The following is a 13,518-nucleotide window of genomic DNA, read 5'->3' as shown; positions in this document are numbered from 1 at the left end:
AGTAAATTTAACAGGAGCCGAATTTGCTCCCGTGTGAGCCTCTGGTCTCAATATACAATGGCTGTTTAACACTCCATACTATTGACGTTACTGGCCGACATTGTCCAGAATGATAGGAGCCGAATTTGCTCCACACGTCTCGGAGGTGACACAACAATGGCTCCCTCCTTCCTCCCTGACGCCTGGCCTACTTTGTCCAGATTTCAGAAAGTGATAGAAGGGTCACATTTACTCTACTTTAATATTGATAATTAAGTTAATTTATATAAGATGTTTTTATGATGGTAAAGTCCAAAGACTAATGTATTTAAGAATAATTCCCACCATAATAGGTGGTGGTTTATAATAGTATGTGGTGATGATATCCCGTTTTCTATAGACGGTAATTCCACTACAAGTTACGTTTTCTATGGGTAACTTGTTGGTAATACAGTTATTATCTGTATGATTATTAAATGGTGTCGGATTTTCCGACATAATTCCCCAGGGGCTGCTCACGGGTCGAAGTCCTAATTAGAACAGACGAACACCGATACTCCTCCTTCGAATTATTACATTAATTTGATGTTAGTAGTTAGAAATCACACATTTGTGCGTCTGTTCATACAGGACGGATGTCCCGTACTAGAGTTGCAGGGGTTAGAAGTCTAATGCGATTTCATTTCCCTGTCAACTCTTGAAAGGCTAATATTCAAGCCTTATTACATATTATTTAACCCAGAAGACTGAATGTGATCAAGTACTACAGTCAAGTATGATTCAGGGACTACAGTGAGATCAGTGACATTAGATATAACTTGAAGTTTCTTCAGGTAACTGGTCACTGATATATAAACACTGAGGCCCATGGAATACATCTTGATTAAATAATAAATGTATCAAATCAGTCATCAGATTTATTGGGGTTTAATTTAGTCAATTGATTCAGAAGATTGAATAGCTCATCATTAAAGTAAAGTATGGTTCTGGGACTGCAGTGGGATCAGTGACATTGGTCGCAGTGACTTGTAGCTGTTTTAGGCTACTGTTCACTGATTTGCCACTGAGGCCTCATGAACTCATCTTCAGCTTTAAATGATGATACTAACATCAACCTCTGTTACTATAGTCAGCTGTAATCTCCTTAGTATAATGCTACTGGAGAAATATAATCAGCTGACAAATTTAGATCTCTACTGGTATTGTTTATCTGCAGGCATAGGGCTCCTCAGGCTTGATACTGGGCCTGAGAGTAATTTACCTCCTGCAGAGTTTAACATGGTTATACCCTGATATTTAGTAGGGCTACCGATGAATTGATGGTAGTAGTCTGTCCCCACAAGGACAGCCATTTGGCATTTGATTTGCTCAAATTTACCTGCAGCTGCTTGATAATAGCTTTCCAGGTCAGCATAATCAACTGTTGATTGTTGTGACAAATCTTCACATTTCTTGATCTGTCTTGTTAAGTGGCCTTTAAGACCTGCAAGGGTTCTTTTCATTCTCCCTGCATTATCCATACTGGTTCGTTGGTGAAGCCTTGTGGGGCTTGTACTTGGGCTGCTCATAATACTGAACAAGCACTAATGATAGCCTAGGGTAAATTCTGCACTCACTAGGCAATAATCCTACCTCTACTAGAGGTTAGTACTTAAAATTAATACACATTATATATATACAATCATACACACTAATGATTTGAGTGATAAACCAGTGTCACTGGAAGTACCTTTAGGTTAGCTCTTCTATATCACCCTAGGATGGAATTGACACTAATTAATCACTCAAAGGTGTAATGATCATAAGTAAATTATTATATATACAACTCAACTCGAGTTGATAAAAATTACACCCTAAATAGGGTCTGCACCATTCATTAATGGTGTTAGGTTATTCAATATAGTACAACTGACTATTGTAATAATGGGACTAGGATGAACAATAATAGTTCAACTAGTCATATCCTACCCTGTTGTGGGTTGGCAATTAGTAAATATTATACTGTGATCACTAGTGCAATATATATTAAATAATTCTCTATTTTGGAGAAATAATATACACAATTATTGATAATAGCCTCTTAATTAGCCTCTATGAAACTTCTAATATTATCTAGAAGTATTAAATATTATTAGTGACCTCGCGAAACAAACTCCACAAAATTCGTGGATAATCTCTCGCGAAATGTAACACCACGAAATCCGTGAACAATCTCGCGAAGACACAGTCACTAATTTGGCTGGTTTCAATATTAGCGCTGTCATTTCACGAAATAACACGCCACCAAATATCTGTGGGTGTGCATGAAACCGCTGACGAAGCTGAACTGGGCTGAGGGAGGCTCCTGAGCTCCCACGAGGCTTCGCCGCTGTCTATGACTGGCTGGCTTTGTTTAAATCACACTGCACTAGTTTATTTAATGAATCCACTGGTTAACTGGTTCATCCGGTACTAAGATGACCAAATGTGGGTTCAAAGGATCAAATAATCCGTCATCCGGTTCGAAGATGACCAAATAATTCGGTTTCGAAGGACCAAATAATGTGGGAACCGACCTGTGAGATTTATATTTATTTAATTTATATGAATTTATATTTACGTTAATTTATATACTTCGATAGCAATTTGTATAATGATAAGTGGACTGTATTTCTGCAATAGTCTCAATCTCACAAATCGATCCTCTACACATTAGGGGGGGTTTATATTTAATATATATGCAGCTAATCAAACTACAGTAATAGCTACATACATTGATGAGGTTCCTTATCTTATAGTACAGCAGGTTAGTCCACCAGGTATAACTAGGGTGTAGACACCAAATTATCCTCTTTGAGGCAGCTTCCATCACCCAGTAACTGGTGCACAAAATCTTGCATCCTCGTCTTGACCTGTCAAAAGTGCGCTAGCTGTGAAGCCAGAATCCTATATATGACAAGCTATATCAGAGAAAACACTATACAGTACATGGAACATTGAAGACCTGGCTTAATTACCTTTAGTTTGAGGCTTCCACGTAATCTAACCGGGTCACCCTATATCCTGACATTAATGGCCATAAATGAATGATAAACGGGTTTCGGATAGACTTAACTTGAATTGTAGACATCGTGTTGGAGATGGTACCTTTGGTTTCCATAACACTACGTCCAAGTAAATTTAACAGGAGCCGAATTTGCTCCCGTGTGAGCCTCTGGTCTCAATATACAATGGCTGTTTAACACTCCATACTATTGACGTTACTGGCCGACATTGTCCAGAATGATAGGAGCCGAATTTGCTCCACACGTCTCGGAGGTGACACAACAATGGCTCCCTCCTTCCTCCCTGACGCCTGGCCTACTTTGTCCAGATTTCAGAAAGTGATAGAAGGGTCACATTTACTCTACTTTAATATTGATAATTAAGTTAATTTATATAAGATGTTTTTATGATGGTAAAGTCCAAAGACTAATGTATTTAAGAATAATTCCCACCATAATAGGTGGTGGTTTATAATAGTATGTGGTGATGATATCCCGTTTTCTATAGACGGTAATTCCACTACAAGTTACGTTTTCTATGGGTAACTTGTTGGTAATACAGTTATTATCTGTATGATTATTAAATGGTGTCGGATTTTCCGACAACGTCGCTCTATGATTCGAAGTTAAAATCTTCAAATTTGGTATAATAATGAATTTTTTCACGTTTTTCATGTAGTTTGATATTACGTAAATATATTATTTTTTACCAATATTTCGATACTATTTCATGTAGTATCACGATATGTGATTTGGCTTTCAAATCTCAGATTTTCGCATAATATTGCATTTTAAGCAAGTTTTCTTGCATTTTGTTTCTTACTCAAAATCATCTAATTCAGCAATATTTTGACGTTTATCATCCCCTTTTCCTTTTTGTGATATAAACAAAATATCATCGAATTAGGCAATATTATGCTGTTTTTCCATGTTTTTGTGAATTTTCAGTTTATTGCTATTAATTCATTAAATATACGATAAAAATGATGCAAACATATAATTGATTAGAAATTAACCTTAAACACTTCATTTTCAATCAACTATTTGTTTCTCGGTAAAATATAGAGTAAGATATTGGAAAGGGGAGAACTTCTGTTTTTATTGCATATATCGACGTTTTAGCCTGATTAGAGCGGTTTTACGTGAACATCTTCCATCGGTAATATAAACGGAAAAACAGGAACATTTTAGTTAATTCTAATGAAAATACATTGATTTTTATCATTTGTATTTGAAACAACATTGTCATATGTCTTTTCTTGGATCTAAATAATACGAAACCTCGCTCTATGATTTGAAGTTAAAATCCTCAAATATGGTAATAAAGTGACTTTTTTCACGTTATTCATAGTGTGATTTTACGTATAAATATTCGTTTTTACCAATATTTCGATACTACTTCATGTTTTCTTAAGATATGTGATTTCGTCTTCAAATCTCAGAATTTCGCAAATTTTGCATTTTAAGCAAGTTTTTGCATTTTGTTTTGTACTAAAAATCATCGAATTTAGCAATATTTTGACCATTATCATCCCCTTTTCCTTTATGTGATTTAAACAAAATATCATTGAATTAGGCCGTTTTTCCACGTTTTTGTGAATTTTCAGTTTATTGTTATTAATTCATTAAATATTCAATAAAAATTTTGCAAACACATAATTGATCAGAAAATAACCTTAAATACTTCATTTTCAATCATCTATTTGTTTCTCGTTAAAATACTGAGTAAGATATTTAAAAGGGGAGAAGTTCTGTTTTTATTGCATATATCGACGTTTCAGCTGGATTAGAACGGTTTTACGTGGACATCTTCCATTGGTAATATAAACCGAAAATCAGGAACATTTTAGTTAATTTTAATGAAAGCACATTGATTTTTATCATTTGTATTGGAAGCAACATCTTTATACATCTTTTCTAGGGTCTAAAAAATACGAAACGTCGCTCAATGATTCGAAGTTAAAATCTTCAAATTTGGTATAATAATGACTTTTTTCACGTTTTTCATGTAGTTTGATATTACGTAAATATATTCAATTTTACCAATATTTCGATACTATTTCATGTAGTATCACGATATGTGATTTGGCCTTCAAATCTCAGATTTTCGCATAATATTGCATTTTAAGCAAGTTTTCTTGCATTTTGTTTCGTACTAAAAATCATCTAATTCAGCAATATTTTGACGTTTATCATCCCCTTTTCGTTTTTGTGATATAAAAAAAATATCATCGAATTAGGCAATATTTTGCTGTTTTTCCATTTTTTTGTGAATTTTCAGTTTATTGCTATTAATTCATTAAATATACGATAAAAATGATGCAAACATATAATTGATTAGAAATTAACCTTAAACACTTCATTTTCAATCAACTATTTGTTTCTCGGTAAAATACAGAGTAAGATATTGGAAAGGGGAGAAGTTCTGTTTTTATCGACGTTTCAGCCTGATAAGAGCGGTTTTACGTGAACATCTTCCATCGGTAATATAAACGGAAAAACAGGAACATTTTAGTTAATTCTAATGAAAATACATTGATTTTTATCATTTGTATTTGAAACAACATTGTCATATGTCTTTTCTTGGATCTAAATAATACGAAACCTCGCTCTATGATTTGAAGTTAAAATCTTCAAATATGGTAATAAAGTGACTTTTTTCACGTTATTCATAGTGTGATTTTACGTATATATATTCGTTTTTACCAATATTTCGATACTACTTCATGTTTTCTGAAGATATGTGATTTCGCCTTCAAATCTCAGAATTTTGCAAATTTTGCATTTTAAGCAAGTTTTCTTGCATTTTGTTTTGTACTAAAAATCATCGAATTTAGCAATATTTTGACCATTATCATCCCCTTTTCCTTTATGTGATTTAAACAAAATATCATTGAATTAGGCCGTTTTTCCACTTTTTTGTGAATTTTCAGTTTATTGTTCTTAATTCATTAAATATACGATAAAAATTATGCAAACACATAATTGATCAGAAAATAACCTTAAATACTTCTTTTTCAATCATCTATTTGTTTCTCCTTAAAATACTGAGTAAGATATTTAAAAGGGGAGAAGTTCTGTTTTTATTGCATATATCGACGTTTCAGCTGGATTAGAACGGTTTTACGTGGACATCTTCCATTGGTAATATAAACCGAAAATCAGGAACATTTTAGTTAATTTTAATGAAAGCACATTGATTTTTATCATTTGTATTGGAAGCAACATCTTTATACATCTTTTCTAGGGTCTAAAAAATACGAAACGTCGCTCAATGATTCGAAGTTAAAATCTTCAAATTTGGTATAATAATGACTTTTTTCACGTTTTTCATGTAGTTTGATATTACGTAAATATATTAATTTTTACCAATATTTCGATACTATTTCATGTAGTATCACGATATGTGATTTGGCCTTCAAATCTCAGATTTTCGCATAATATTGCATTTTAAGCAAGTTTTCTTGCATTTTGTTTCGTACTAAAAATCATCTAATTCAGCAATATTTTGACGTTTATCATCCCCTTTTTCTTTTTGTGATATAAACAAAATATCATCGAATTAGGCAATATTTTGCTGTTTTTCCATGTTTTTGTGAATTTTCAGTTTATTGCTATTAATTCATTAAATATACGATAAAAATGATGCAAACATACAATTGATTTGAAATTAACCTTAAACACTTCATTTTCAATCAACTATTTGTTTCTCGGTAAAATACAGAGTAAGCTATTGGAAAGGGGAGAAGTTCTGTTTTTATTGCATATATCGAAGTTTCAGCCTGATTAGAGCGGTTTTACGTGAACATCTTCCATCGGTAATATAAACGGAAAAACAGGAACAATTTAGGTAATTCTAATGAAAATACATTGATTTTTATCATTTGTATTTGAAACAACATTGTCATATGTCTTTTCTTGGATCTAAATAATACGAAACCTCGCTCTATGATTTGAAGTTAAAATCTTCAAATATGGTAATAAAGTGACTTTTTTCACGTTATTCATAGTGTGATTTTACGTATATATATTCGTTTTTACCAATATTTCGATACTACTTCATGTTTTCTGAAGATATGTGATTTCGCCTTCAAATCTCAGAATTTTGCAAATTTTGCATTTTAGGCAAGTTTTCTTGCATTTTGTTTTGTACTAAAAATCATCGAATTTAGCAATATTTTGACCATTATCATCCCCTTTTCCTTTATGTGATTTAAACAAAATATCATTGAATTACTCCGTTTTTCCACGTTTTTGTGAATTTTCAGTTTATTGTTCTTAATTCATTAAATATACGATAAAAATTATGCAAACACATAATTGATCAGAAAATAACCTTAAATACTTCATTTTCAATCATCTATTTGTTTCTCGTTAAAATACTGAGTAAGATATTTAAAAGGGGAGAAGTTCTGTTTTTATTGCATATATCGACGTTTCAGCTGGATTAGAACGGTTTTACGTGTACATCTTCCATTGGTAATATAAACCGAAAATCAGGAACATTTTAGTTAATTTTAATGAAAGCACATTGATTTTTATCATTTGTATTGGAAGTAACATCTTTATACATCTTTTCTTGGGTCTAAAAAAAATACGAAACGTCGCTCTATGATTCGAAGTTAAAATCTTCAAATTTGGTATAATAATGACTTTTTTCACGTTTTTCATGTAGTTTGATATTACGTAAATATATTAATTTTTACCAATATTTCGATACTATTTCATGTAGTATCACGATATGTGATTTGGCCTTCAAATCTCAGATTTTCGCATAATATTGCATTTTAAGCAAGTTTTCTTGCATTTTGTTTCGTACTAAAAATCATCTAATTCAGCAATATTTTGACGTTTATCATCCCCTTTTTCTTTTTGTGATATAAACAAAATATCATCGAATTAGGCAATATTTTGCTGTTTTTCCATGTTTTTGTGAATTTTCAGTTTATTGCTATTAATTCATTAAATATACGATAAAAATGATGCAAACATACAATTGATTTGAAATTAACCTTAAACACTTCATTTTCAATCAACTATTTGTTTCTCGGTAAAATACAGAGTAAGATATTGGAAAGGGGAGAAGTTCTGTTTTTATTGCATATATCGAAGTTTCAGCCTGATTAGAGCGGTTTTACGTGAACATCTTCCATCGGTAATATAAACGGAAAAACAGGAATATTTTAGTTAATTCTAATGAAAACACATTGATTTTTATCATTTGTATTTGAAACAACATTGTCATATGTCTTTTCTTGGATCTAAATAATACGAAACCTCGCTCTATGATTTGAAGTTAAAATCCTCAAATATGGTAATAAAGTGACTTTTTTCTCGTTATTCATAGTGTGATTTTACGTATATATATTCGTTTTTACCAATATTTCGATACTACTTCATGTTTTCTGAAGATATGTGATTTCGCCTTCAAATCTCAGAATTTTGCAAATTTTGCATTTTAAGCAAGTTTTCTTGCATTTTGTTTTGTACTAAAAATCATCGAATTTAGCAATATTTTGACCATTATCATCCCCTTTTCCTTTATGTGATTTAAACAAAATATCATTGAATTAGGCCGTTTTTCCACGTTTTTGTGAAATTTCAGTTTATTGTTATTAATTCATTAAATATTCAATAAAAATTTTGCAAACACGTAATTGATCAGAAAATAACCTTAAATACTTCATTTTCAATCATCTATTTGTTTCTCGTTAAAATACTGAGTAAGATATTTAAAAGGGGAGAAGTTCTGTTTTTATTGCATATATCGACGTTTCAGCTGGATTAGAACGGTTTTACGTGTACATCTTCCATTGGTAATATAAACCGAAAATCAGGAACATTTTAGTTAATTTTAATGAAAGCACATTGATTTTTATCATTTGTATTGGAAGCAACATCTTTATACATCTTTTCTAGGGTCTAAAAAATACGAAACGTCGCTCAATGATTCGAAGTTAAAATCTTCAAATTTGGTATAATAATGACTTTTTTCACGTTTTTCATGTAGTTTGATATTACGTAAATATATTCATTTTTACCAATATTTCGATACTATTTCATGTAGTATCACGATATGTGATTTGGCCTTCAAATCTCAGATTTTCGCATAATATTGCATTTTAAGCAAGTTTTCTTGCATTTTGTTTCGTACTAAAAATCATCTAATTCAGCAATATTTTGACGTTTATCATCCCCTTTTCGTTTTTGTGATATAAAAAAAATATCATCGAATTAGGCAATATTTTGCTGTTTTTCCATTTTTTTGTGAATTTTCAGTTTATTGCTTTTAATTCATTAAATATACGATAAAAATGATGCAAACATATAATTGATTAGAAATTAACCTTAAACACTTCATTTTCAATCAACTATTTGTTTCTCGGTAAAATACAGAGTAAGATATTGGAAAGGGGAGAAGTTCTGTTTTTATTGCATATATCGAAGTTTCAGCCTGATTAGAGCGGTTTTACGTGAACATCTTCCATCGGTAATATAAACGGAAAAACAGGAACATTTTAGTTAATTCTAATGAAAATACATTGATTTTTATCATTTGTATTTGAAACAACATTGTCATATGTCTTTTCTTGGATCTAAATAATACGAAACCTCGCTCTATGATTTGAAGTTAAAATCTTCAAATATGGTAATAAAGTGACTTTTTTCACGTTATTCATAGTGTGATTTTACGTATATATATTCGTTTTTACCAATATTTCGATACTACTTCATGTTTTCTGAAGATATGTGATTTCGCCTTCAAATCTCAGAATTTTGCAAATTTTGCATTTTAGGCAAGTTTTCTTGCATTTTGTTTTGTACCAAAAATCATCGAATTTAGCAATATTTTGACCATTATCATCCCCTTTTCCTTTATGTGATTTAAACAAAATATCATTGAATTACTCCGTTTTTCCACGTTTTTGTGAATTTTCAGTTTATTGTTCTTAATTCATTAAATATACGATAAAAATTATGCAAACACATAATTGATCAGAAAATAACCTTAAATACTTCATTTTCAATCATCTATTTGTTTCTCGTTAAAATACTGAGTAAGATATTTAAAAGGGGAGAAGTTCTGTTTTTATTGCATATATCGACGTTTCAGCTGGATTAGAACGGTTTTACGTGTACATCTTCCATTGGTAATATAAACCGAAAATCAGGAACATTTTAGTTAATTTTAATGAAAGCACATTGATTTTTATCATTTGTATTGGAAGTAACATCTTTATACATCTTTTCTTGGGTCTAAAAAAAAAAAAAAACGTCGCTCTATGATTCGAAGTTAAAATCTTCAAATTTGGTATAATAATGACTTTTTTCACGTTTTTCATGTAGTTTGATATTACGTAAATATATTCATTTTTACCAATATTTCGATACTATTTCATGTAGTATCACGATATGTGATTTGGCCTTCAAATCTCAGATTTTCGCATAATATTGCATTTTAAGCAAGTTTTCATGCATTTTGTTTCGTACTAAAAATCATCTAATTCAGCAATATTTTGACGTTTATCATCCCCTTTTTCTTTTTGTGATATAAACAAAATATCATCGAATTAGGCAATATTTTGCTGTTTTTCCATGTTTTTGTGAATTTTCAGTTTATTGCTATTAATTCATTAAATATACGATAAAAATGATGCAAACATATAATTGATTAGAAATTAACCTTAAACACTTCATTTTCAATCAACTATTTGTTTCTCGGTAAAATACAGAGTAAGATATTGGAAAGGGGAGAAGTTCTGTTTTTATTGCATATATCGAAGTTTCAGCCTGATTAGAGCTGTTTTACGTGAACATCTTCCATCGGTAATATAAACGGAAAAACAGGAACATTTTAGTTAATTCTAATGAAAATACATTGATTTTTATCATTTGTATTTGAAACAACATTGTCATATGTCTTTTCTTGGATCTAAATAATACGAAACCTCGCTCTATGATTTGAAGTTAAAATCTTCAAATATGGTAATAAAGTGACTTTTTTCACGTTATTCATAGTGTGATTTTACGTATATATATTCGTTTTTACCAATATTTCGATACTACTTCATGTTTTCTGAAGATATGTGATTTCGCCTTCAAATCTCAGAATTTTGCAAATTTTGCATTTTAAGCAAGTTTTCTTGCATTTTGTTTTGTACTAAAAATCATCGAATTTAGCAATATTTTGACCATTATCATCCCCTTTTCCTTTATGTGATTTAAACAAAATATCATTGAATTAGGCCGTTTTTCCACGTTTTTGTGAATTTTCAGTTTATTGTTCTTAATTCATTAAATATACGATAAAAATTATTCAAACACATAATTGATCAGAAAATAACCTTAAATACTTCATTTTCAATCATCTATTTGTTTCTCGTTAAAATACTGAGTAAGATATTAAAAAGGGGAGAAGTTCTGTTTTTATTGCATATATCGACGTTTCAGCTGGATTAGAACGGTTTTACGTGTACATCTTCCATTGGTAATATAAACCGAAAATCAGGAACATTTTAGTTAATTTTAATGAAAGCACATTGATTTTTATCATTTGTATTGGAAGTAACATCTTTATACATCTTTTCTTGGGTCTAAAAAAAATACGAAACGTCGCTCTATGATTCGAAGTTAAAATCTTCAAATTTGGTATAATAATGACTTTTTTCACGTTTTTCATGTAGTTTGATATTACGTAAATATATTCATTTTTACCAATATTTCGATACTATTTCATGTAGTATCACGATATGTGATTTGGCCTTCAAATCTCAGATTTTCGCATAATATTGCATTTTAAGCAAGTTTTCTTGCATTTTGTTTCGTACTAAAAATCATCTAATTCAGCAATATTTTGACGTTTATCATCCCCTTTTTCTTTTTGTGATATAAACAAAATATCATCGAATTAGGCAATATTTTGCTGTTTTTCCATGTTTTTGTGAATTTTCAGTTTATTGCTATTAATTCATTAAATATACGATAAAAATGATGCAAACATATAATTGATTAGAAATTAACCTTAAACACTTCATTTTCAATCAACTATTTGTTTCTCGGTAAAATACAGAGTAAGATATTGGAAAGGGGAGAAGTTCTGTTTTTATTGCATATATCGAAGTTTCAGCCTGATTAGAGCTGTTTTACGTGAACATCTTCCATCGGTAATATAAACGGAAAAACAGGAACATTTTAGTTAATTCTAATGAAAATACATTGATTTTTATCATTTGTATTTGAAACAACATTGTCATATGTCTTTTCTTGGATCTAAATAATACGAAACCTCGCTCTATGATTTGAAGTTAAAATCTTCAAATATGGTAATAAAGTGACTTTTTTCACGTTATTCATAGTGTGATTTTACGTATATATATTCGTTTTTACCAATATTTCGATACTACTTCATGTTTTCTGAAGATATGTGATTTCGCCTTCAAATCTCAGAATTTTGCAAATTTTGCATTTTAAGCAAGTTTTCTTGCATTTTGTTTTGTACTAAAAATCATCGAATTTAGCAATATTTTGACCATTATCATCCCCTTTTCCTTTATGTGATTTAAACAAAATATCATTGAATTAGGCCGTTTTTCCACGTTTTTGTGAATTTTCAGTTTATTGTTCTTAATTCATTAAATATACGATAAAAATTATTCAAACACATAATTGATCAGAAAATAACCTTAAATACTTCATTTTCAATCATCTATTTGTTTCTCGTTAAAATACTGAGTAAGATATTAAAAAGGGGAGAAGTTCTGTTTTTATTGCATATATCGACGTTTCAGCTGGATTAGAACGGTTTTACGTGTACATCTTCCATCGGTAATATAAACCGAAAATCAGGAACATTTTAGTTAATTTTTATGAAAGCACATTGATTTTTATCATTTGTATTGGAAGCAACATCTTTATACATCTTTTCTAGGGTCTAAAAAATACGAAACGTCGCTCAATGATTCGAAGTTAAAATCTTCAAATTTGGTATAATAATGACTTTTTTCACGTTTTTCATGTAGTTTGATATTACGTAAATATATTCATTTTTACCAATATTTCGATACTATTTCATGTAGTATCACGATATGTGATTTGGCCTTCAAATCTCAGATTTTCGCATAATATTGCATTTTAAGCAAGTTTTCTTGCATTTTGTTTCGTACTAAGAATCATCTAATTCAGCAATATTTTGACGTTTATCATCCCCTTTTCGTTTTTGTGATATAAAAAAAATATCATCGAATTAGGCAATATTTTGCTGTTTTTCCATTTTTTTGTGAATTTTCAGTTTATTGCTATTAATTCATTAAATATACGATAAAAATGATGCAAACATATAATTGATTAGAAATTAACCTTAAACACTTCATTTTCAATCAACTATTTGTTTCTCGGTAAAATACAGAGTAAGATATTGGAAAGGGGAGAAGTTCTGTTTTTATTGCATATATCGAAGTTTCAGCCTGATTAGAGCGGTTTTACGTGAACATCTTCCATCGGTAATATAAACGGAAAA

Source organism: Procambarus clarkii, chromosome 1 (assembly GCF_040958095.1).
Source record: "Procambarus clarkii isolate CNS0578487 chromosome 1, FALCON_Pclarkii_2.0, whole genome shotgun sequence".
In the NCBI taxonomy this organism is placed as follows: domain Eukaryota; kingdom Metazoa; phylum Arthropoda; class Malacostraca; order Decapoda; family Cambaridae; genus Procambarus; species Procambarus clarkii.
This window is presented reverse-complemented; position numbering follows the sequence as displayed.